The following is a 25,741-nucleotide window of genomic DNA, read 5'->3' on the forward strand; positions in this document are numbered from 1 at the left end:
TGAAAATAATAAGTCAAACTGGGTGGGAGATTAATGCAGTTTAGCCAATCAGGAGTATAAATGTCCGGTGTTTCTCCAGTGGTGGTCCTAATTCCCCAAACAGTCTCATCTTTCTTTCCTTTTTTTTTTTTTTTTTTTTTTTGAGGCAATCAAATCCTTTTTGTTTGAAATGGCTTGGATCTAGAAAGGTCAGACAGGTCAGTCTCACTGCCTCTACCAGCCACCCCTGCCCCGCCGAGCACCTCCACATAAGCTGGCATCACCTTTCTTAGTCCTGGGTCCAAGTCCCTTAGCTACCTCCTGAGTTCTCTTAAGAACACTTTTAGATGAAATAAAGATCTGTCTTTCATCTATGTGTATTATTTCCTAAGTATCTACAGATCATCTCTAGACTAATATAAAATAATTCAAAAGTATCCTTGGGTGGTATTTTTTTATGGGCAAACTAATTAAAGCTACTAAAAAAAAAGTACAACTTTGATATTTGCTCTAGTATCTAGAATGTTTGGACATGTCCCGGCATCTGATTTTAAACATCAGGCCCCTCTTTAACATGACCTCTTAAATCATTTTTACTGTTTCTTCCTGAACACTCTAGTCATGCACCCCATTTTCTAGTGATTTTTAACAAATGAATTATTATGCTCATAGATATTCAGTTCCTGGTAATCAGAAACTTACAACTCAGCAGGCATCTTGGCAGACCTACAGGGTATAAGTGTGGACCAAGCCCCCAGTCCCCGTCAGAGGCATCTTTAGAATCCACGTGTGCTGCTTCACAGAGAAAGCTGATCTAGGCTTTCTCTCCGCTGTTGGCATCTGAGTTCTCTGAAGAGGGTTTTCTGAGGGCTCTTAGTTGATTGCAAAAGAGCCTGGGATGAATCTACACCTAAAAGTTTGCTGTATTCTTCACCTGGCACAGAATTGAGAGCCAGCTGGAAAGGCAGGTAAGGAGATCACGCCCGAGTGTTTGAGGAACTGAGGAAGGGGTTCCCCTTTATAGAGCCAAGGCTCTGCTTGCTGGGGAAACACTCCCTGGAGGAGGTTTAGGGACCCTGCTCCCAGCTATGGTGTGCTTCTTCCCCGTGAAAATGAAGAGAAAAGAGGGCTCTCTTTTAGGTTTGTTGATTCTAGGCAATATTGACACTCTAAGTGGAGGTCTCTGAGTAATGCTTTTTTGAAAAAAATTATTTACTTAAAAAATTTCTAGTAAAATGGACCTAACAAAATTTATCATTTAAACAAATTTATTTTATTGAGGTATTGTTGATTTACAGTATTGTGTTAATTTCTGCTTATAGCAGAAATTCAGTTATACATATATATATAACACATATTCCTTCTCATAATTTTATATTCTTTTCCACTATGGTTTATCACAGGATATAGAGTAGGATCTCATTTTGTATTCATTCTTTATATAATAATTTGCATCTGTTAATCCCTAATTCCAAATCCATCCCTTCTCTACCCCAGCCCCCGATTTTTCATTTTTAAGTGTCCAGCTCAATGGCATTAAGTACCTACACATTGTTTTGCCACCGTCAACACCATCCATCCACAGAACTCTTTTCATTTGACAAAGCTGAAACTCCATACCTGTTAAACACTAACTCCCCACCCCAGCTCGCCCAGCCCCTTCACCCACCAGCTACCTCTGCCTCTATGAGTTTAGCTACTACGGGTGCCCCAGAGAAGTGGGGTCACATAAGATTTGTCTTTTTGTGACTGGGTTATTTCAGTTAGCATAATATCCTCCAGGCTCCTCTGTGTTGTAGCATGTGTCAGAATTTCCTTCCTTTTAAGGCTGAATGGTATCCTACTCATGGGTAGATCACATTTAGTTTATCTGTGGATGGGTATTTGAGTTGTTTCCACCTTTTGGCTATTGTGAATAATGCTGTTTTGAACACGAGTGTACACTATCTGCTTGAGTCCGTGCTTTCAGTCCTTTTGGATATATACCGAGAAGTAGAATTACTGGGTCACATGGTAATTATATTTTTCAGGAATTGCCGTCCCAGAATATTTCTGCTTTCACAGCTTCTTCCATCCTTCACCTTTCCCCCTGCTTTCAACTGGACTCACTGAATGTGTTCTACCCATGACAAGGACACCAGCTTTAGAAAGCTAGTGAAACAAAAGTCATGAACAAAATTTGCTATGATAACCACCAACATCTGTGCTTTTTAGGAAGTTGTTTTCTTAAGGGCACTACATTGAAAGTATTTAATTTTCAAAGTGAATACTGCCAGTTCAATAGCACAGAGGTGACTCCAGTTTCTTTAGATTTGTTTCAAGCTTCTTCCTAATTTGGGAAAAAAAAATTTTTTTTTTAAATTTTTTAAATTTTGGCCAACACTAAATTGACAGAGCCAAGAGGTGGCAAACCCTTGGGATGTGCACCTTCTTGGATCTGTCTACATAATCAGTGTGACCTTCAAGTTACTGAGGAAAAACTGTAACCCACAGTTTTCCCACTTCAGCAGGGGAGGCACATTGCAAAGTCCTTTGCAGTGGTCCCCAACCTTTTTGGCACCAGGGACTGGTTTCAGGGAAGACAATGGATTTCCTAAGGTGGCCCAGCTGATAAAGAATCGCTTGCAATGTGGGAGGCCTGGGTTTGATCCCTGGATTGGGAAGATCCCCTGGGGAAGGGAACAGCTACCCACTCCAGTATTCTGGCCTGGAGAATTCGATGGACTGTATAATCCATGGGGTTTGAAAGAGTCAGACATGACTGAAGGACTTTCATTTAACTTAAGGGAGGGGTGGGGGATGGTTTTGGGATGATGATTCAAACACGTTACATTTACTGTGCCCTTTATTTCTAATCTAATGCCGCCGCTGATCTGATACGAGGTACTGGACCCTGTTCTGAAGGTTGGGGAACCCTGCTTTATAGCACAGACCAATCTTGGACGATCTTCACAAACATCCCATGGAGTGGGGTGGGAGGGCAAGATATTTCCTCCCACTTTTAAAAAAAAGTTGTTGTTTTTTTTTTTTAAAGAGCATTTTAAATGGTAACAAAATTAAAATAGTGTTAATCATCTCTTTTACCCTGCTTTTTCAACTTTGCCATCCTGCTTCATCCATCTTCATTCATCTTTCCCACTCCTTTTTTTTTTTCAGAAACTCATGAAAACAAATCCCAGACATCATGTTGTTTCACCAATAAACATTGCAGAGTGTATTTCTAATCCACAAGAACATATTTTTTGTTTGTTATTTTTCCCCATATAGTTGCCTTGTTCAATGAAATTAGCAATAGTTCCTGAATATTTTCTTATGTGAATTCTATAATGAAAATGCTATGCCTTGGGAATGCCTTTTACCATTCAATTGTTCAAATATGAGTCTAAAAAGAGAGCCAGATGTGGACTGGGTTGTTATGTCTTTATTTACTGACAGAGGGGGAAATCCTCCTTTACCTTTCTTGAGTTATTGTGGCTGGTCTAATATACTACTACTACTAAGTCGCTTCAGTCGTGTCTGACTGTGCGACCCCATGGACTGCAGCCTACTGGGCTTCTCCGTCCATGGGATTCTCCAGGCAAGAACACTGGAGTGGGTTGCCATTTCCTTCTCCAATGCATGAAAGTGGAAAGTGAAAGTGAAGTCACTCAGTCGTGTCTGACTCTTAGCGACCCCATGGACTGCAGACTACCAGGCTCCTCCATCCGTGGGATTTTCCGGGCAACAGTACTGGAGTGGGGTGCCATTGCCTTCTCCTGGTCTAATATACAGAATGGATTAAAAGAAGAAAAAGAAGCATATATAATTCATAGGAATGGAGGGCTCACAGAAATGGACCTAAGTAGTCAAAGTAGGCAGCGTTTTTACTTTTTAGACAAAGAAATAATAAATTTTTGAGGTATCAACAGAACAAAGAAATTTAGGTTTTGAACGCCCAATTAGAAACAGATTAAAGAAGTAACAAGGTTTACTTATTGTTGAGACAGTCTGAGCGCACATTGGGAGAGAATTTCCCGACACAAAGTTCTGTAGAAAGGAATGAATTTATTAAGAACAAAGAGCAGAGATAAAGTGGGCACTGTGAGCACAGCGGGCTGACAACTCCTGACAGTCCAGGGAGAGTTGACCATTTTTGTGGGTTAATAGCTAATTTTTGTAGCCTTAAGACAAAATTCCTGCTGACCATTGGTGTTAGGTGATTGGTTGGGGGTGTTATAGGGTGTTTCCTGGAGTGGGCATCTTTGCCTAATTGGGAGTCAGGAAGCTTGTTAGTAATAATCAGGGGACTTTTGGCAAGGTTGCACAGGGGCTCAGTCAGCTTTGGAGGTGACCTTGACTCTGGGATCTGCTTCTGTGGCCTTGGTGCAAAGCCTCCTACCTGTGACCTTGGGGCAGGACTCAACCCTTATTACATAGGCTTCTGGGCTGGATGCCACTTTGGTGATAACAGCTGGAAATCTATTTGGTGTTAAGGGTGTCCTTCTACCTCCAGAAGCAGGCAGTCCCCCTTTCATAAGAGAAATTTATTTCTTGCTTTCAGGAAATAAAATGGAGAGGAAGGTCAGAGCATCCCTCTTCAATAGGTCATTTCTTAAGTAACTTAAAAAAAAATTTAGGAATCCTTTTTAAAAAGTGTTTTATTAATTGAAGTCTAGTAGATTTAAAATCGGAGAAGGCAATGGCACCCCACTCCAGCACTCTTGCCTGGAAAATCCCATGGATGGAGGAGCCTGGTAGGCTGCAGTCCATGGGGTCGCTAAGAGTCAGACACGACTGAGCGACTTCACTTTCACTTGCATCCATTGGAGAAGGAAATGGCAACCCACTCCAGTGTTCTTGCCTGGAGAATCCCAGGGACGGGGGAGCCTGGTGGGATGCCGTCTATGGGGTCGCACAGAGTTGGACACGACTGAAGTGACTTAGCAGCAGCAGATTTACAATATTGTGTTAGTTTCAGCTATGCAGCAAAGTGATACAGATATGTGTGTAGTGTGTATACATAAATATATGTGTATATCAGTTCAGTTCAGTCACTCAGTCGTGACTGAGTGCGACCCCATGGACCGCAGCACACCAGGCCTCCCTGTCCATCACCAACTCCCAGAGTCCACCCAAACCCATGTCCATTGAGTCAGTGGTGCCATCCAACCATCTCATCCTCTGTCGTCTGCTTCTCCTCCTGCCTTCAATCTTTCCCAGCATCAGGGTCTTTTCAAATGAGTCAGCTCTTCGCATCAGGTGGCCAAAGTATTGGAGTTTCAGCTTCAGCAACAGTCCTTCCAGTGAACATTCAGGACTGATCTTCTTTAGGATGTCCTGGTTGGATCTCTTTGCAATCTGAGGGAATCTCAAGAGTCTTCTCCAATACTGCAGTTTGAAAGCACCAATTCTTCGGTGCTCAGCTTTCTTAATAGTCCAACTCTCACATACATGACGACTGGAAAAACCATAGCCTTGACTAGATGGACCTTTGTTGACAAAGTAATGTCTCTGCTTTTTGATATGCTGTCTAGGTTGGTCATAGCTTTTCTTCCAAGGAGTAAGCATCTTTTAATTTCATGGCTGCAGTCACCATCTGCAGTGATTTTGCAGCCAAGAAAAATAAAATCAACTACCATTTCCACTGTTTCCCAATCTATTTGCTATGAAGTGATGGTACCAGATGCCATGATCTTAGTTTTCTGAATGTTGAGTTTTAAGCCAACTTTTTCACTCTCCTCTTTCGCTTTCATCAAGAGGTTCTTCTTCACTTTCTGCCATAAGGGTGGTATCATCTGCATATCTGAGGTTATTGATATTTCTACTGGCAGTCTTGATTCCAGCTTGTGCTTCATCCAGGCCAGCATTTCTCATGATGTATTCTGCATATAAGTTAAATAAACAGGGCGACAATATACAGCCTTGATGTATATTGCCTTTTCCTATTTGGAACCAGTCTGTTGTTCCATGTCCAGTTCTAACTGTTGCTTCCTGATCTGCATACAGGTTTCTCAAGAGGCAGGTCAGGTGGTCTGGAATTCCCATCTCTTTAAGAATTTTGCACAGTTTGTTGTGATCCACACAGTCAAAGGCTTTGGCATAGTCAATAAAGCAGAAATAGATGTTTTTCTTCAACTCTCTTGACTTTTCGATGACCCAGCAGATGTTGGCAATTTGATCTCTGGTTCCTCTGCCTTTTCTAAAACCAGCTTGAACATCTGGAAGTTCATGGTTCATGTACTGCTGAAGCCTGGCTTGGAGAATTTTGAGCATTACTTTACTAGTGTGTCAGATGAGTGCAATTGTGCGGTAGTTTGAGCATTCTTTGGCATTGCCTTTCTTTGGGATTGGAATGAAAACTGACCTTTTCCAGTCCTCTGGCCACTGCTGAGTTTTCCAAATTTGTTGGCATATTAAGTTCTGCACTTTCACAGCATCATCTTTTAGAATTTGAAATATGTGTGTGTATAGATTTATAATTTTTGGATTCTTTTCCCACATAGGTTTTTACAAAATATTGAGTATCTCTCTGTGTGTTATACAGTAGATCCTTGTTGTTTACCTATTTTATATATAATAACGTTTAAGTAACTTAGATTCAAAATAATCAATGTGCCATTGGGGCAGCCTATGCTGGGCCCCAACATCACCCTGTTTTGTTTTTCTTTCTTAAGCAGATTATATTTTTTAGAAAAGCTTTAGATTAACAGGAAAATTGGCCATAACTTACAGAGAACTTCTATATATTCCTGTTCTTGTCCCCCCTTTTATTCACATTCTACATCAGTGTGGTATAATCGAAGATTAATTAACCAGTATTGACATATATATTAATCAGTGTTGTTCAGAGAAATAGAGCCAATAACATGTCTATATCTATCTCTGTTTCCTCTTTTTAACTGGAGTATAGTTGATGTATACCAGGGCTTCCCTGGTGGCTGAGGTGGTAAAGAATCTGCCTGCAATACAGGAAACCCAGATTTGATCCCTGGGTTGGGAGGATTCCCTGAAGAAGGGACTGGCTACCCACTCCAGTACTCTTGCCTGGAGAATTCCATGGACAGAGGAGCCTGGCAGGCTATAGTCCATGGAGTCACAAAGAGTCAGACACGACTGAGCGACATTTTTTTATAGTTGATGTACAATATAAGTTACAGGTGTACAATACAATGATTCACTTTTTTTACAGGTTATACTGCCCTTATAGTTATTATAAAAGATTGAGTATATTTGCTCTGTTGTGCCATATAGCTTAGTAATTTATTCTATACCTAGTAGTTTATCCATGCTAATTCCCAACTGCCTATTTTGCCCTTTGCCACTGATAACCACTATTTTGTTCTGTATATCTCTGAGTCTGCTTCTTTTTTGTTATATTCACTAATTTGTTGTATTTTTTAGGTTCCACGTATGTTATTTGTTGTAATTTTTCAGTTATCCAGTCGTGTCCTACTCTTGGCAACCCCAGGGACTGCAGCATGCCAATCTTCCCTGTTCCTCACTATCTCCCTGAGTTTAACCAAGTTCATGTCCATTGAATCAGTGATACCATCCAACCATTTCATCCTCTGTTGCGCTCTTGTCCTTCAGCCTTCAATCTTTCCCAGTATCAGGGTCTTTTCCAATGACTTGAATCTTCACATAAGGTGGCCAAAGTATAAAAGCTTCAGCTTCAACATCTGTCCTTCCAGTGAATATTCAGGGTTGACTTCCTTTAAGATTGACTGGTTTGATCTCCTTGCTGTCCAAGGGACTCTCAACAGTCTTCTCCGACTCCACAGTTTAAAAGGATTAATTCTTCAGCACTCTGCCTTCTTTATGGTCCAGCATTCACATCCATACATGATCACTGGAAAGGTCATAACCTTGACTATACATACCTTTGTTGGAAAAATGATGTCTTTGCTTTTGAATGCACTGTCTAGATTTGTCCAAGCCAGGCTTCAACAGTACATGAACCGAGAACTTCCAGATATTCAAGCTGGATTTAGAAAAGGCAGTGGAACCAGAGATCAAATTGCCAGCTTCCATTGGATCAAAAAGAAACCAGAAAAACTTCTGCTTTATTGACTTTGCCAAAGCCTTTGACTGTTTGGATCACAATAAACTGTGGAAAGTTCTTCAAGAGATGGGAATACCAGAGCACCTTACCTGCTCCTGAGAAATCTGTGTGCAGGTCAAGAAGCAACAGTTAGAACTGGACATGGAACAATGGAGTGGTTCCAAATTGGGAAAGGAGTATGCTAAGGCTTTATATTGTCACCCTGTTTAAAGCCTGGGCTGGATGAAGCAGAAGCTGGACTCAAAATTGCTGGGAGAAATATCAGTAACCCCAGATATGCAGATAACACCCCCTTATGGCAGAAAATAAAGAAGAACTAAAGAGCCTCTTGATGAAAGTGAAAGAGGATAGTGAAAATGTTGGCTTAAAACTCCACATTCAGAAAACTAAGATCATGGCATCTGGTCCCATCACTTCATGGCAAATAGATGGGGAAACAATGGAAATAGTGACAGACTTTATTTTTCTGGGCTCCAAAATCACTGCAGATGGTGACTGCAGCCATGAAATTAAAAGGTGCTTGCTTCTTGGAAGAAAAGCTATGACCAACCTAGACAGCATATTAAAAAGCAGAGACATTGCTTTTCCAACAAGGTCCATCCAGTCAACTGAACTGACTTGCTGCCAAGAAGCAATCATCTTCTAATTTCGTGGTGGCTGTCACCGTCTATAGTGATTTTAGAGCCTAAGAAGAGGAAATCTGTTACTGCTTCCACATTTCCTCCTTCTATTTGCCATGAAGTGATGGGACCAGATGCCATGGTCTATTTTTTTTTAATATTGTGTTTTAAGTTGGCTTTTCACTCTCCTTTTACCCTTATCAAGAGGCTCTTTAGTTCCTCTTTGCTTTCTGCCATTGAAGTGGTATCATCCGCATATCTGAGGTTGTTGATATTTCTCCCAGCCACTTTGATTCCAGCTTGTAACTCACCCAGCTTGGCATGTCACATGATGTGCTCTGCATATTTTTCTGGAATTCCCTTACTTTTTCTATGATCCAGTGAATGTTGGCAATTTAATCTCTGTTTCCTCTACCTTTTCTAAACCCAACTTGAACATCAGGAAGTTCTCATTTCACATAATGCTGAAGCCAAGCTTGAAGGATTTTGAGCATGACCTTACCATCATGGGAGTTGAGTGCAATTGTCCAGAAGTTTGTACATTCTTTAATACTGCCCTTCTTGGGGATTGGGATGAGGATTGACCTTTTCCAGTCCTCTGGTCACTGGTGGGTTTTCCAAATTTACTGACACATTGAGTGTAGCACTTTAATAGCATCATCTTTTAGGATTTTGATTAGCCATACTGGAATTCCATCACCTCCACTAGCTTTATTGTTATATTGGACACCTTCCAAACTAGAGGGCTCGTCTTTTTGTGTAATAGATTTTTGCTTTTTTATACAGTTCATAAGGTTCTCACAGCAAGTATGCTGGAGTAGTTTGCCATTCCCTCCTCCAGTGGATCATGGTTTGTCAGAACTCTCCACATGACTCATCTGTCTTGAGTGTCCCTTCACAGCATGGCTTATAGCTTCATTGAGTTACGCAAGCCACTTTGCCATGATAAGGCAGTGATCCACGAAGGGATATAAGTAGTATCATACATTATTTGTATTTCTCTGTCTGATTTATTTCACTTAGTATAAAACTTTCCAAATCCATCCATGTTGTTGCATATACAAATTTCATTCTTTTTTTGGGCTGAGTAGTATTTCACTGTGTGTGTATCTCTTTCTCTATCTATCACATCTTCTTTATCTGTTCATGTGTTGAAGGACACTTAGGTTGCTTCCATACTTTAGCAAATATAAATAGTGCTATGAATATTGGGGTGCATGAGTGTTTTTGAATTAGTGTTTTTGCCTTTTTAGCATATATTTTCAGGAGTGGAATTGCTGGATCATGTATTAAGTCTATTTGTAGTTTTTGGAGGATCCTACATACTATTTTCCACAGCGACTGCACCAATTTACATTCCCACCAACAGTGTAGGAGGGTTCCCTTTTCTCTATGTTGTCACCAAAATTTGTTGATTTTGCTCTTTGATGATAGCCATTCTAACAGGTGTGAGGTGGCATCTCATTGTGATTTTGATTTGCATTTTGATGATTATCAGTGATGTTTGACATCTTTTTATTTCTTGTCTGTTTGGCAGGGAAGTGATTTCTCTAAGTGCTAGATGTACTACTCTTTCTCACAATTTCCTGGATGCAAATTAGCATCAAAACAAACAAACAAAAATGCTTCTTGTTTCTTCTTTGCAGAATGGCATGGAAATAACTTAATCAAAAGTGGGAGCATAGCTTCAGAAATAGCTTAAAAAATTTGCTTTCCTTTCCTTAAACTCAAGTTCATGTCTTCTTTCTTCAAAGAGCAGCAAAAAATATTTATGTTTGTGTCAGCTATGATTGGAAAAATTCAATTACCTCATTAAAGGCATTAGATTTAAATTCTATCAACCAAGGCAGCTTCCTGTATTGAAACAGAATTTTTCATTTCTAAAGCTATTGGTAGCACATGTCTCATTATTGATGTAGCAAATGGAAGGATCTTATAATCCTCTTAGTTCTTCAAGCTGTGGATATGGTCCACTTGTTACTGTGAAATAAATTTTTTCTCAAAAACATTAAAAAAAGAAAGAAATGGAAAAGACTAGAAGATATCAGAGTACATCATGTATTAATCTACTCAGTCTGCCATAGCAAAGTGCCACAGACCGGGTGGCTCAAGCAGCAGATATTTCTAATTTTTATGGATGTCTGATTTTGCAGGAGGGCTCCTCTGAGGTCTCTCTCCCTCCTCATAGATTGCTGTCTTCCTGTGTCCTCACGTGGTCTCTCTGTGCCTTGTCTGTGTCCTGATCTCTTCTGTGGCTGCCAGTCAGGTCACATTAGGGCCCACACTAATGACCTCACTTAATTTAATCATCTCTTTAATTGTTTCCAAGTTTTAATACATTCTGAGGTACTGTGGTTAGGAACTCAAATTTTTGGAGATCTCAATTCAGCCCATAATATGCCATGTCGCATCTTTTTGATGAAGCTTTGCCTCAAATACATGTGTGTTGATTGGGTTGCAATGAAAGCATACTTCCTATTTTATAAGACTTGCTTTTTAAAAACACGGGCTTGGTGATTCACAGGTAGGATGCCCTGCCTTGCCCTCTTTCTCCCTGGGATGAGGTAGAGATTGCAGGATCTAGAAGCCAGTGAGGAAGGGTATGAGTGAGTTATAAGATGAACAGTTTGCACTTCTCATACTCCGTCATTTGATTGTTGCTCTTTGCCTTCAGTTGACAGTAACATCCAGGTTCTTGGCAACTTCCTGGGGTTGTGGGACTGAGGTCCCATTTCCTTGCTCATCACTGGTCTGGGACACCCTTAACTCCTATAAACTGCTCTCAGGTCCTGGCTGAATGCCCCTCTGCATATCAGCAATGCAGAGCCTCTTCTGGTAAATCCCTTCTGTGGTTTTCTCTTCTGCCTTTAAGGGCACATATAATGAGACCAGGTCTACCTGGGCAGTCTCCCTTTTGATAAATTTAGAATCAATGAATTAGTAACCTTAATTACATCTGCACAATCCCTTTTGCATGTAGCCATTCCATCATGTTCACCATCTCAGTAATTCGGGTGAAAGTCCTGGGGCCATTTCAGATTCTGCTTGGCACAGGCCCAGAGCCTGTGAGGTGACCAGAGAACTTGCATTTGGGCAGTAGAGATACTAACCATTTATGTCCAGGCGAGATGGTCATGCTGAAGGCTTGAGTGGGCTTTGTTTGTTTTTGTTTGGTCCCATTAGGACGTTAGCCAGTTTTGTCTCTAACTTGGGAAACTCATTTCAGTGGCACTTTTTCTCCTTCCTTCTGAGGGATGGTCTAGACCTCGTTCCATGAACCCTTTGAATCACTCTGCTATCCTGCTGGATCCTTTAGTGCTGAGTAGACAAAGCTCTGACACACGTCTGTTCTATATTTGTGTGGAGTCATGGGTTTAGCTTTTTGACAGGGCAATTTGGTTTTCCAGGAGACCTGAACTTGCAGCTTCTGAGGCTTTCTGTTCCCTCTTTTTCCTTCCATAAACCCCCAGCTGACTGAGTTCTCTTGTAGCTCTGCCTTTTGAACGAAAAGGTATAAAAATCCACCTCAAGCATGGCTTTCTGTCATTAAAACTTTGCACAATGAGTGACACCTTAAAATGGAAACTGGTGGAGTGTGTTCTGCCACGTGTGGGAGTTTTTGGAGCAGGTGATGGAAACGTTGAGCAAAGGGAAAGTGACACACATCGCGCAGACATGACTTGCGTGTCCTTCTCTCTGGGACAAGCTGGTGGGCGAAGCTGGTGGGCAGGGAAGGCAGGGCTGGGGCCAAGGTCTGGATGACCAGCTGTGGGACTTTCCAACCACAGACAATCTCCAAACCACACTGAGAACGTTTCTTACCTGTGAAACAGGGGAGACTGCCTGCAGCCCCATCCCTGGGCCAAGCAGACCATGTGAGGTAGCAGGTAAGTAGTCTTGCTCTCTGGCCTGGGAGAGAATACAGTGACTCAGCCACACCACCAGTCTACCCCTAGCAGGGCCTTTGTCACCACCCAAGCCAGAGACCCAGCGTGCCCAACTGGAGCAGTCAAGGTCAACATTCATGGGCCCTGCAGTGAGGCTCCACTCTGGCATGTCCCTGGTATCCCAGCTTTGTCTGAAATGCAGGCAGAATCTATGGGTCTTGTGCAGGGGGATATTCCCCTCACCACCAAGCAATTCTGACACCAGCTGAGTATCCTACAATTCAACTCAATTCTGATACTGTCGGAGGTCTTGGAGACAGAAGTAGATCCTACAGGTTAAAGTCTCAGTCCTACAAGACCACCCCCACCTCGAGTGCCAACTCCATGTCCAAGTTGTCACTTGTGCTTCGGACTGGCTGTAAATCCGAGGTTTCAGGACCCCTTCCTTGGGGGATAGCTAGAGTATCTCACAGAACTCAGAGAAACATTTTACTTACTAGATCACCAATTGGTTATAAAAGGATATAACTTAGCAACAGCCAGATGGAAGAGAGGCAGAGGGTAAGGTATGGGAAAGCACAGAGCTCTCTGTCCCCTCCAGGAAGCTCTCTAGCTTCATCCTTTTGGGTTTTTGGAGGCTTCCCCCCAACTCTCCCCCCCCCCAAAAAAAGCATCACTGGACATTGGCAATATATTCACCTCTGTCTCCTCTCCTTCCTTTGAGGTCAGGAGGGTGGGATTGCAAATTAAAACCCTCTAATCACATGGCTAAGAATGCTTTCAAATTGTGGTACTGGAGAATCCCTAGGACAGCAAGGAGATTAAACCACTCCATGCTAAAAGAAATCAACCCTGAATATTCTTTGGAAGGACAGATGCTGAAGCTAAATCTCCAATACTTTGGCCACCTGATGTGAAGAGCTGACTCACTGGAAAAGACCCTAATGTTAGGAGAGATTAAGGGCAGGAGAAAAGGACGATAGACGATGGGATGCGATGTTTGGATGGCATCACCGAATCAATGGATGTGGGTTTGTGCAAACTCTGGGAGATAGTGAAGGACAAGGAAGCCTGGCATGCTTCAGTCCATGGGTTTGCAAAGACTTAGACACAACTTAGTGACTGAACAACAACAAATTTCATAGGCTAATAAATGGGAGGGGTATTCCAACTACTTTTGGGATGGATTGGGGATTTCTAGGAGTTGGGTTACTGTCCATTTTTTGAGCTTTATGGTCAGTTTTGGAACTGTCATGGCACTAGTGGGTATGTCATTTTGCTGATGTGTTACAATGAGCATAATCTGAGACTCAAGTTCTAGAGGAAGTCAACTGGCCTGCCATCTTGGATCTCTTTGGTTCTAATCAGTTTATGTCTGTCATGTCCTTAGGCTATGTCATTCTTTTAAAATGAAGGACAGGGAAGCCTGGATTGCTGCAGTCCATGGGGTCACAAAGAGTTGGATGAAACTCAGTGACTGAACAACAGCAATCACATGGTTGGTTCCGTTGGTGACCAGCCCTCATCCTTAGGTCACCTAGGGGCTTTCTGAAAGTCATTCATTAGCATAATAAAAATATACCTTTATCATGCTCTTCACTTAGGAAATTCTAATGGTTTTAAGAGTTATGTGCCAAAAACAGGGATGAAGACCAAATTATTTTATTATTATAAAACACAATATCACATTTACCTTCTGGGAACTTCCCCATATCACTAGAGGTACTTTGAGGCATGGCCCATATAAGAAAGAGGGGAATTCACTCACTTCCCATTTGACGGGGCTTATCTTCTGAATTCTGGTCCTGAGGATATTTCTTTTCTTCCCTGGACTGCAAAGTCCGTGAACACATACTTAGTATAGGAAGTGGTGGGAACCAGGGCTGGTGGGAGCTGCATGGAAGAGGGTCTTGGAGGCCAAGTTAAGATGGTTAGGCTTATCCTTTGCCTACAGGGGACCCACAGATGGTTTTCAGAAAGGCAAATTAAAGGATTGGATTTTAGCAAAGCAGAGAGAAGGTGTGAAGGCCTGGCTAGAGGCTAGAGGTATAAGAAGGAGTTGATTTAAGATACTCTGGGGAAAAAAATTGTCTATTGGACAGGATTTCCTAAAGGAAATCAGTTCTGGATGTTCATTGTAAGGACTGATGCTGAGGCTGAAACTCCAGTACTATGGCCACCTAATGTGAAGAACTGACTCCTTGGAAAAGATCCTGATGCTGGGAAAGATTGAAGGCAGGAGGAGAGGGGATGACAAAGGATGAGATGGTTGGATGGCATCACTGCCTTGATGGACATGAGTTCAAGCAAGCTCTGGGAGTTGGTGATGAACAGGGAATCCTGGCATGCTGCACTCTATGGGGTGGCAAATAGTCAGACATGACTGAGAGACTGAACTGCACTGATTGGACTGGAAACTCCTTATACATATGTTAAGGGACAGAGGGAGATAGAAAAAGATGCTAGGGCTTGGTGCTTAAGAATGGAAGCTCAGGAATAGGAAAGTTGGTAAAAAACCAACAACACAGCTTTGGACAGTACGTTATAAGCCAAATAAAAACAGTACTGGTGATACTAGCTAACATAGCTAGGCATTAGGATTCTAGAAATCCTGCAAGGTCAAATGCTCCAGCTCTGACTGTCCTGCTGGCTTGTGTGGGGCAGGAATAAGCTCTTCTCAGCGTGGGTCTCCCCTGCCATCCCCGTGTGGCTGGCCATAGTCCTTCCCGCACACTCTGTGCCTGTGGCCGCAGGCCAGCAGCTAGCCTGGCTCTTTCTGACCTTCTCTGACTGCCTTCTCTGGGCACCTTGGCGCCTTTCTCACTGTCTCTAAATGAGGGTTGTCCCCACCCTGCTGCTTTTGTGAGATGCTTTCCTGGGGGGGTTCTAGTCACAGTTAGGGTTTCAGCCACTGCATATCTGACAGTGATGTCCAGATGGAAGCCGTCAGTTAACACCCTTCCTCCTGGTTCATGCTGAGGAGCCCCCATCAGCAAAACACCAAACTCACACTTCACATGGGACATGTTCTCAAAGGAATTTGTCATCGTTTCTTTCTAACCCTAACTTTCTCACAGCACGACTGGGGATATCTCCCTCTATTTCAGTTGCCCTTGGCCCCAGTGTTTCTCCAGGTAACACCTCTCTCCACCTATGCTCTTACCTGGCAGAGATCCCTCAGGATGGCTGCCACAGACCTGCCAGGCTCAGGCAAATCCTCTCGTGTAGCCTCCTATGGAAAAGACTCCGGAATGGATCTCTTTTGTCTACGATTGTTGTTGTTTGGTCACTCAGTCATGCCTGACTCTTTGGGACCCCATGGACTGTAGCCCACCAGACTCCTCTATCTATGGGAGTCTCCAGGCAAGAAATACTGGAGTGGGTTGCCATGCCCTCCTCCAAGTAATCTTCCCAACCCAGGGATCAAACCCATGTCTCTTGCATTGGCAGGTGGATTCTTTACCAATGAGCCACTAGGGGAGCCCTTTGCCTACAACAGTGATCCTCAACTAGGGCACTATTCCCCCAGGGGAGGCTTGGCAGTGTCTGGAGACATTTCTGGGGGCAGAGTTGCTGGTGGGTGGAATCCAGGGATGCTGCTGAACAAGCTCCAATGCACCCCTTCCATCTACCATACCACAATCATCTGGCCCAAATAGCAATAACATTGAGGTTGGGCAATCCTCACTTAGAACAAAGCCAGCAGGGTACCCAAGACCCTGGCCTACTCTGATCTGACCACACCTTTGCACCTGCTCCTCTGATGTTGCCTCTCATGACTGGAAACACAGATTTGCTCATAGTTCCCTTGAGTGGGCGCCTTCCACATCCTTTCCTTCGCCTTTGCCCTGCTGCCTCCTCTGCTTTTCTTGTCCCCTACCTTGTGGTCCATGGACTCAGAAAGAGTCAGACACAACTGAGTGACTGAACAAAACTGAACTGACTTTGCTTCCCTCATATGCGCTCTTTGCATCAGTTATGCCTGCAGCATCCTTTGAGGTTCAAGGCAAGCTGTTCTCCAGCATGAGGCGGTACCTGGGACTCTGGTTCCCCAGCTTGCATGCAGGTTTTGAGGCCCCTTCTACTCTCTCATATGCTCTGTACAAATATGCATTTTTGCTCTCTATGTACCTATGCTCCAACTAAACTGTGAGATTCTTTGTGATGGGATTATGCCTCTTACAAACCTAGTGTGTCTCTTATACCAGGCATATAGTGGGCATTCAAAACATAGATTAGACCTATTGATTTCAGTTCAGCAATGAATCTGTGAATAAATGAATGAAAGAAGTGAATGAAACCCTCTCTTTCAGCATTTGTGCTCAGAACATTTTCTACTTTATGATACTGATGCCCCAAGAGTGGGCAATTTACTTTAAATAAGTAAATAACAGCAACTTAAATTAGAAATCACTGCTTTATTTTTTATGAAAATGTGTGATGCTTGTCAAGGTGTGAAACATTTAATTCAATATTATCATAGTTTATTAAATTGTCAAGCACATGGAAGCTGTTGGGAGGGAGAACATACAAATGAAATGAAATGTGACTAACTTGGAAATGCTGGATGATTTTCTACATCTTTATAAATCATTATAGCTCTTGGAGCTTCTGTGATCATGAAAGACGCTTGGGTTCCAGGGCACAGGCTCAGTCCTGCAGGCAGTCAGCTGTGTGGTCCTGTAAAGCTGTTTGTCCTTCTGCTTGTCAGTGTCCTCACTCAAGATGGTCTTTGAAATACTTAAGGCTCCTAATGTTCTTTATTTTATTAAATCCAAAGATTCTTATTAAATACATTGCTTTTCTATGCACAAATCTATTTTTGTAGGGGCTTTTGTGTATTCTCCAATTTCTATAAGTTACAGGTAGAGATGGAAAGGATATGTGATTTAATCAAGCAACACAGGCATAAGTGGGTGTGAGAGGCATCCTACTGAGAGAAAATTAATGGGTTATTGTCCGGGGGGGGAGTCACTGTATTGTTGAACACAAGTTCAAGGCGCCTGATCACAAACAAGCCCAGTTTGGAGCAGAGAAAGGTTTATTGCAATGATACAGGAAGCAGGCAGAGCACAGCTTTTAAAAAAAATGATACAGCCCGAGGACACAGCATAAACTGATTAGAGCTAAATGGATCCAAGATGGCAGACCAGTGACTCCCATTGTAACACACCCGCAAACTGTGACACACACAGTGCCATGATAGTTCCAAGGCCAACCATAAAAGCCAAAAAGTGGGCAGTGGCCCAATTCCTGCAAATTCCCATCCCTTCTCCAAAATAGCTGGAATACTTAGCCTACACATTAGCCTGTGAAATTACCCAACTCTATAAAAACTGACAACCCGGTACCTGGGGCCTCTCTGGCCTTCTAAGATGGATTATTTTCTGGCTACAGAGTGTGAATAAACCTCTGAATAAACCTTTCACCCTACTATGGATGGCTCTTGAATTCTTTCCTGCGCAAAGCCAAGAACCCACACTTGCAGGCATTCCAGGAACTCAGACGTGACCTGGGATGTGACCATCCTCTTGTGCCCTATTGTATTTCCTGCAACAACAGGACCAAGCAAGGAGAACAGGTGCCTCATCCTCAAATAGCTCAAACTCTCCATTGGTTTTCAGGGAAGAGTTTTTACAGCAAAATTTGAAGAGGGCTGCAGGGTGTATGGTTTTCTTCTGATTGGTTGGAGGTGAGGTAATAGGGCAGTGCTCCAGGAATCTTGTGCTCAGCCTGAAGTTACTGTCCTCCACCGGATGGGGGTCTTAGTTCATATAGAAGAACTCAGAGATTTGTATCAGCTTGATATGTATAACCCTTGGGGAACTGGGACCCTGCCAGATCGCTGAACTATTGTTTCTCAACTGCCTTTCCTTTATCTCTGCATTCCCCCACTCCTCTAATTATTTGAATCTGCCCTTTTGAACTCAAGCAAGGTCTAGGGGGCAGAAACCTTTTCCGTACAAACAAGAAATGGGGGACACGGAAGGGCATTTATAAGGGGAAGGCCCTGTGGGGTCTTGCTGGGTTTCAATTCCCTCTTTTCTCTGATACTTGTCAATCTTGACAGGGTACTGGGTCAGGACAAGAAAGGGAAAAAAGTTTTGGATAGACAAGTTGATCATAAACTTGGCAGAAGAACTTGGTTTCAACCAAGCAGCCAGGATCAAAAACTATCTGACTCACAGAAGGAGAAACCAGCAGTGTCTCTGTATGTGACAAGCTGGCTTGAACACACCCATCAGAAAAGTCAGAGGAACTTCCCAGGTTCTAGGAACTTCAGTAGCCATGCCTAGTCTTCCTCTGGACAAAGCTGGCTTGCCTGGACAGAGCAGCAGAAAGAGTGGGATCTGGGGGCTCGGCTCGGACTCCAGGTCTGGGTTGAATACGGCTACATGTTATCTCCTGGTGTCTGTTGTGTCAGGATGAAGAATTTTCCCTCTAGCCTTCTAGGTTCTTTTGGCTGGTCTGAGAAGCACATCAACATGAGCCCCATTAACAGGAGAAAGTCAAACACAAATTCAGTGCCATGTGAACATGGGAGAGACTCAGGAACCTAAGTAACTCTCTCCAAAATGGCCAAAAGCAGCACCTTAAATACTATCTTCAGCTAAAGACAAAAAGGATATTAAGAGTGGGGAGAGTCAGTTATGTGAGGGACCAGGAAAAGCAGAGTAAACCAGGGTGATTGTGATGCAGCTTTAGGCTACCACATTGACTAGCAGTTTTGAGACTTAGGCGTCCTCCCCTTCCAGGTACTGGGAGGTACACTTCCTTAAGGAACGGGGATTGCCTTTACAAATGTACATTGCTTCCCAAGTAGCTCAAACAGCAAAGAATCTGCCTGCAATGTCAGAGACCTGGGTTCAATCCCTGGGTCAGGAATATCCCCTGGAGGAGGGCATGGCAACCTACTCCAGTATTCTTGCCTGGAGAATCCTATGAACAGAGGAGACTGGCGGCTACAGTCCATGGGGTCACAAAGAGTCTGACATGACTGAGTGACTAACACACGCACACCTCTTCCAGGTACTGGGAAGTACACCCCCTTAAGGGATGGGGATTGCCTTTACAAATGTACATGTTTCTTACAAAAGGATAATTCCTATTTGGTTCCCATGCTCAGTATTTGTTAGAAAAAATAACCAGTTTAAAATAATTAATTATTGGCAGACATACTTTGGGGTAACAAATTCTGCTCCCCTACCACCTCTATGTGGTGATAAACTCAAGTGCCCTTGGCTTGCAATGCCTTTAAGCAGGTTTTTGCTTCCTGGCCAGAGTGAAGTCAGAGAGTGCTAAATCCTAGCCACTAGACTACCAGGGACAGTAGCCAGCGACAAAGCCCTGGCCCATCAGCTTTGTAGAAATGAGTTTCCATAATTAGAGGTAAAGTAGTGAAGTACGTAAAGTGTTTACTAGCAGGAAAAAGAGTACATGTGAATAGACTCACAAGTTGGGCTCAGAGAGAATCATACGCTCACTTATGTGAGGCATCTCTTCTGGGTTTCCTTTGGCCAGTCATCTTGCTTTGCCTGATTCTGAATCTGTTTTGTTTATCTTGGGGTCCTACTGGATGTGCGCATCTCTTAACCAAGTTGGACTCTAGTGAAGAGGCCTCTGGGTAGGTTGACATCACCTAGTCTGGGGTGGTGCCCCCTCCCATTTTGGTCCCCAAGAAGCCTTTCTGCTCATAGTTGGCAAGGTCTCCTTGACGTTGAGAATGAGGAATATGTGGTCTCTCTATTTTTTGCCTGGGCAGGACTCAGCTCCTTTCTGCCTCTGCTGTTATATTTTGTCCTGGAGTATATGTTTACAGGGGACAAAGTCCAACTGCTCTGCCTGGGCCCTATCTATCTCCTCCCTCAGGAACATGAGCAGAGGAATGGAGAAACTTGACACTGCCCCCAAATCCCTGTGTGCCATCAGGGGACTCAATAAGTAGGTATGGACCAGTTCAGGGGCCGCTGGACTCAGGTGAGTGGGAGCCATAGACTGGCCACAAGGACAGGACCTTAGGACCTATGACCTTTATGGTTGACTTGTTAACCATAAGGCAAGCTTCTGCATTTGAAAAAAATGGGAACATTTATTCTACAATATCTGATGTTTACAATCATTATAATTTTAAACCAAGCCCAGTGTTAATGTTATTATTTAAAGCAACTAAGTGAAATTTGTAATGTTTATTTTATATCCTAATTTGCTGATAATTAAACAAGTTTTACTGGATTTTTCTGAACCAAGAAAAGACACACCTTGTAAGCCAAGGGGTGATGATGTAAATGATTCCAAAGTCATGAAGATAACACCCATGCCTGCCCCTGAGGCCTAAAGGATTTATCTCTGTGTTTGGGCTTTCCTGATGGTGCAGTGGATAAGAATCTGCCTGCCAATGAAGGGGACACAGGTTTGATCCCTGATCTAGTTGCCTCAGAGCAACTGTCCTACAAAACAGGAGGAACTGCAACGAGAAGCCCATGCACCACAGTGAAGAGTAGCCCCACAACTAAAGAAAGCTGCACAAAGCAACGGAGACCCAGGGCAGCCAAGTCAATTATGATCTCTGTGTTTACTTCAATAGCTGTGTTTCAAGAGCTATGCAGTAGTCAACTGCCCTGAAGAGCTTTGACTTGACCAGAGGAAAGTCCCTACACAGATAAGACCTGGAGGTGTCCGTCTGAGAGTTACCTTTGCTTCGTTACCGTGCCGAAGTCTCCATGGGAGGTAGAGGTTGGGATTTGTACTCTGCTGGGCACAATCCCTGCTGTGTCCAAAGAAGCTTAGAAGACTGGGTGTGGCTAGCTGCCTCTGGAAATCTTTGTTCCTTTCCTAAATCTATTCCAGGCTTTTTTCATTGAGAAAGTTTTACTTTCTTCTCCAAAATTTCAGACAACTTCAGTAATGTATTGTTGACTAAAAAAAGATGCACAGCATGAGAGTTGTGAGTTAAGTTCTACTTGGGGCGATATGAGGCCCGCAGCCCAGGAGACAGCACCACAGATAACTCTGAGAAACTGCTCCAGAGAGGTACTGGGGGAAGGTCAATATATACAATTTTGGTGAAGGGAGAGTTTGATGTGATCAAGCACTTATTTTACAAAAGATTTTCTGCTAGCTACAAGGAGCTGATGTCACCATGAAGGTGACAACCCACTGGACAACCCACTCCAGTGTTCTTGCCTGGAGAATCCCAGGGACGGGGGAGCCTGGTGGGCTGCCGTCTATGGGGTCACACAGAATCGGACACGACTGAAGCGACTTAGCAGCAGCAGCATGAAAGCTGATTGCAAATACTGGTATTACATGCTGATGTGTGATAGTTATTGAGTAGGAAAGTGCTTTTCTAGACATAAGGATATGCAAGGATTGGGATCATGAAACCAGTTCCTAAAATATATCTAACTCTCTAAAGACCCGTTCCACCAGTTTTCCTGAAAATGTCTAAAATATCTAACTCTCTAAAGACCTGTCCCACCAGTTTCCCTGGAGCACAGAGCGCCTCATTCTCCACACTGAACTCCCTTCAGAGCGTGTCAAAGGTCAACAGCTGCAGCAGCACAGGATTTAATCTCTGCAGAGGCAGATGGCAGATACCCTTGGCAGGCACCAGTTTGTAGTTGACAGTAGTTAAGGACAGAGAGATTGATTAGAACAACGCACCTGATTTTCTATCCTCTTCAGTTTCCATGCTTTTTGCAGCTCCTACCACCAAGAAATGGAGTCCATTTTCTGTCTCTGGGAATTTTTTAATGTATATTGGCTGGTAGAATGCAGGGGAAGTAAAAGCATATCCATTTTGACTCTAGATTTCAAGGGGCCTTGCGTGCTTCTCCCTTGGGGCCCTGCAGAGTCTAGGGCTGGTCTGACAGGTGGCTGGAGACTCGGGCCTCCATCAGCCCCACTGGGCTCACAGCCTTCCCACTCCCAGAGCTTCTTCCTCCCTGAACAAACAGCCACATTAGGCCAAGTCTGAGCTAGTCAGAACTGACCAGCTGACCAGAAGACTCCAGAGCAGTCATCAAGTTGTTCTCAGCTCTTAAGTTGGGGGATAATTTAGTAGAACCTGTGAATGATAGAAAGGTTAAGGTGATAGACTCAAGATAATTCTTTTTATGATATAATAGCATGAAAGCTTGGAGAAGGCAATGGCAACCCACTCCAGTACTCTTGCCTGGAAAAGCCCATGGATGGAGGAGCCTGGTAGGCTGCAGTCCATGGGGTTGCACAGAGTCAGACACGACTGAGCGACTTCACTTTCACTTTTCCTTTAAAGCATTGGAGAAGGAAATGGCAACCCACTCCAGTGTTCTTGCCTGGAGAATCCCAGGGACGGGGGAGCCTGGTGGGCTGCCGTCTATGGGGTCACATAGAATCAGACACGACTGAAGCGACTTAGCAGCAGCAGCAGCAGCAGCATGAAAGCTGATTGCAAATACTGGTATTACATGCTGATGTGTGATAGTTATTGAGTAGGAAAGTTCTGCCAAGAATGTTTAAACTTTGGGGCAAATTCTGAATGTTTCTTAAGATAAGAAGCCAGTTTGGTTTGCTTTTTCCATGGTGTGACTTGGAGTACCAGATCCACTTACTTGTCTGTTATCCTCAAGATTTTCAATGATTCTAGTATGTAGTCTTTGGCAAGGAAGGATGGTAATGTGAATTTCTACAGCAAACAAGATTGACGTGCAGAAGTGAAAGAGAAGTGAGAAAGAATAGAGTTAGCAAATTAAAATACAGGATACCCAGCACATTTGAATTTGTGTTGATAAAAAACAACTTTTAGTACAAGTATGCCCCAAATATTGCATAGGGCATACTTACGTTATATATATGGAGCTTCCCTGGTGGCTCAGTGGTAAAGAATCTGCCTGCCAGTGTAGGAGATGCAGCTTCAACCCCTGGGTCGGGAAGATCCCCTGGAGAAGGAAATGGAAACCCACTCCAGTATTCTTGCCTGGGAAATCCCACGGACAGAGGAGCCTGATGGGCTACAGGCTATGGAGTTGCAAACAGTCAGACACTAGTGAATGATTGAGAACATGTGTGTGCACATTATATATATATCCTACCTGTGATTTCCACTTTTCCCTGCATGGTTGTTGTAACTCCCATGGATAACACTGGTGTAAGTGATGGGTATCTGACCCAGAACAGAGGATGTCTGCTGAGGGGTCCACTGTGCACATTGGTTAAGTTCATTCAAATAGAGACTGAGGTCTCTAGACTGAGGTCTAGAATCATGATGGAGGGGAAAGGGGAGTGAGAAGGAAATGAATCTGTGCCCTGTAATAAGGCTAGAACTGAACAGGGTTTCCAGAAAGAACTCCTGAGAAGAATCAGGAAAAAATTCACAAACACACATGCACACATGTGTGCATGCTTGCTCCTCGCGTGTTGTTTCATGTCTCTTTTAAACTCATACCAATTTCTGCCCCCTCTTCACTTCCCCATGTTCGCAACTTAGTAGATTCAATATTCAGTAACATATTCCTTTTTCATGATATATAATGAAAAGAGGGGAAGAAGATTTCATTGAATTTGAAATGAAGGGTTTTCTAAAGGGCTTCTCAGGTGGTGCAGTGGTAATGAATTCTCCTGCCAATGCAGGAGACACAAGAGAGGCAAGTTTGATCCCTGGGTCAGGAAGATCCCCTGGAGGAGGAAATATCAACCCACTCTAGTAGTCTTGCCTGGACAATTCCATGGATGGAGGTACCTGGTGGGTTACAGTCCATGGGGTTGCAAAGAACCAAACATGACTTAGCAATTGAGTTCACATGCACCCTTTCCAAAGGCAAGTATGATGGCCAACTTAGATTTGCAGGTGAGCAATCGGATGCTTCCTTGGAGACAGGTATATTTTCCATACACACAGCAGATTCTTCAGAGGATGTATGCACATACACATATATACTTTTGTGAGAATGTGCATGTAATACAAAGAGTTAATTTTCATGGCTTAGAACATATGAACAGAGTTCTTGTACTGAATATAAGTTCATCACTTTTAATTCTCTATTTTGATATTGCTCTGAAAAAAAATTGTAAGGTCTTTAAAAATGGTATATCTGTTCTCTGAGGTGGAGTACGCAGTGAAAAACTTATCTTCAGCTACACATTTTTGGTAGTGGCTCTAGACTCTTAAATCTCTTCTCCACTGGCTGGAAGAAATGCTAGGTTCCCACAAGGAAGGGCCCTATGATACTGTGCAAGGGTATGTATTAATGACACTCCTGGTTCTTCCTCCAAGGGACCTATGGGCATTTGCTCAGGAAGCTATCCACTGGGGAACTGATGTATCCAGACTGTACCTGCTTTCTGGGCCACCTGCATCCTGTGACTAGTTTATAGAAGGTGCAATGTCCTAGCTCTCTTGCCTCAGGCTTGGCAGGGCTAGCCCAGCTTCCGTCCACTGAGGTGTTACAGTTCAATCACCCCTTTGCCCCATCCTGCCCTCCCTTTCAGGAAGAGATTCCTGAAAGTCATCCCCATAAATCTGCTGTACATGGCTTTCAGAGCTTGTTTCTCAGGGACTCTGACCTTGTGAGCGCGTCACTACATTTCTATAGATGCAGTGAGTGACTCTCACTTGGATTTGTTAAAATTTCAAGTGTAGCTTAATTTTTCAGTATCTGGTAACTGAATGCCATTGTGTGTGTGTGTTAGTTGCCCAGTTGTGTCCAACTCTTTGTGACCCCATAGTCAGTAGCTCCACAGACTCTTCTGTCCATGGAATTCCCCAGGCAAGAATATTGAAGTGGGTTGCCATTCCCTTCTCTAGGAGATCTTCCCAATCCAGGGATCAAACCCGGATCTCCCATATTGCAGGCGGATTCTTTACCATCTGAGCCACCAGGTGGTTTATTCACCACCCTGTTAATGACAGAGGACGAGATGGTTGGAAGGCATCACTGACTCAATAGACATGAGTTTGAGCAAGCTCCAGGATATGGTGAAGGACATGGAAGCCTGGCAGGCTACAGTCCATGGGGTTGCAAAGAGTCAGACATGACAGAGCGACTGAACAACCTTTGACTCAGAGGAGTGCTATGCAATAGATGTATGATGAGCTAAAAATCAGTCAACACCCTGCCCTGCCTGTCCACTTCCATATGGTCAGTGTCTAACCATTCTCAAGAGCCCTGGCTAACAGAAGCTGCAAACACATCTTCGGCTTTGTGAAATATACTTACTACTGCTTTGCTTAATCT

At 43.4% G+C, this 25,741-nt stretch overlaps 1 long non-coding RNA gene across 1 annotated transcript; it reads left to right on the forward strand.

Moving 5' to 3' along the window:
* The first annotated feature begins 748 nt into the window (after positions 1–748).
* Positions 749–21,463, forward strand: LOC129634401 (uncharacterized). The gene is made up of 2 exons (XR_008705607.1): positions 749–947; positions 21,112–21,463. It is a non-coding gene; the product is annotated as an uncharacterized LOC129634401 (long non-coding RNA).
* The last annotated feature ends 4,278 nt before the right edge of the window (positions 21,464–25,741 follow it).

Source organism: Bubalus kerabau, chromosome 19 (assembly GCF_029407905.1).
Source record: "Bubalus kerabau isolate K-KA32 ecotype Philippines breed swamp buffalo chromosome 19, PCC_UOA_SB_1v2, whole genome shotgun sequence".
NCBI classification, from domain to species: domain Eukaryota; kingdom Metazoa; phylum Chordata; class Mammalia; order Artiodactyla; family Bovidae; genus Bubalus; species Bubalus kerabau.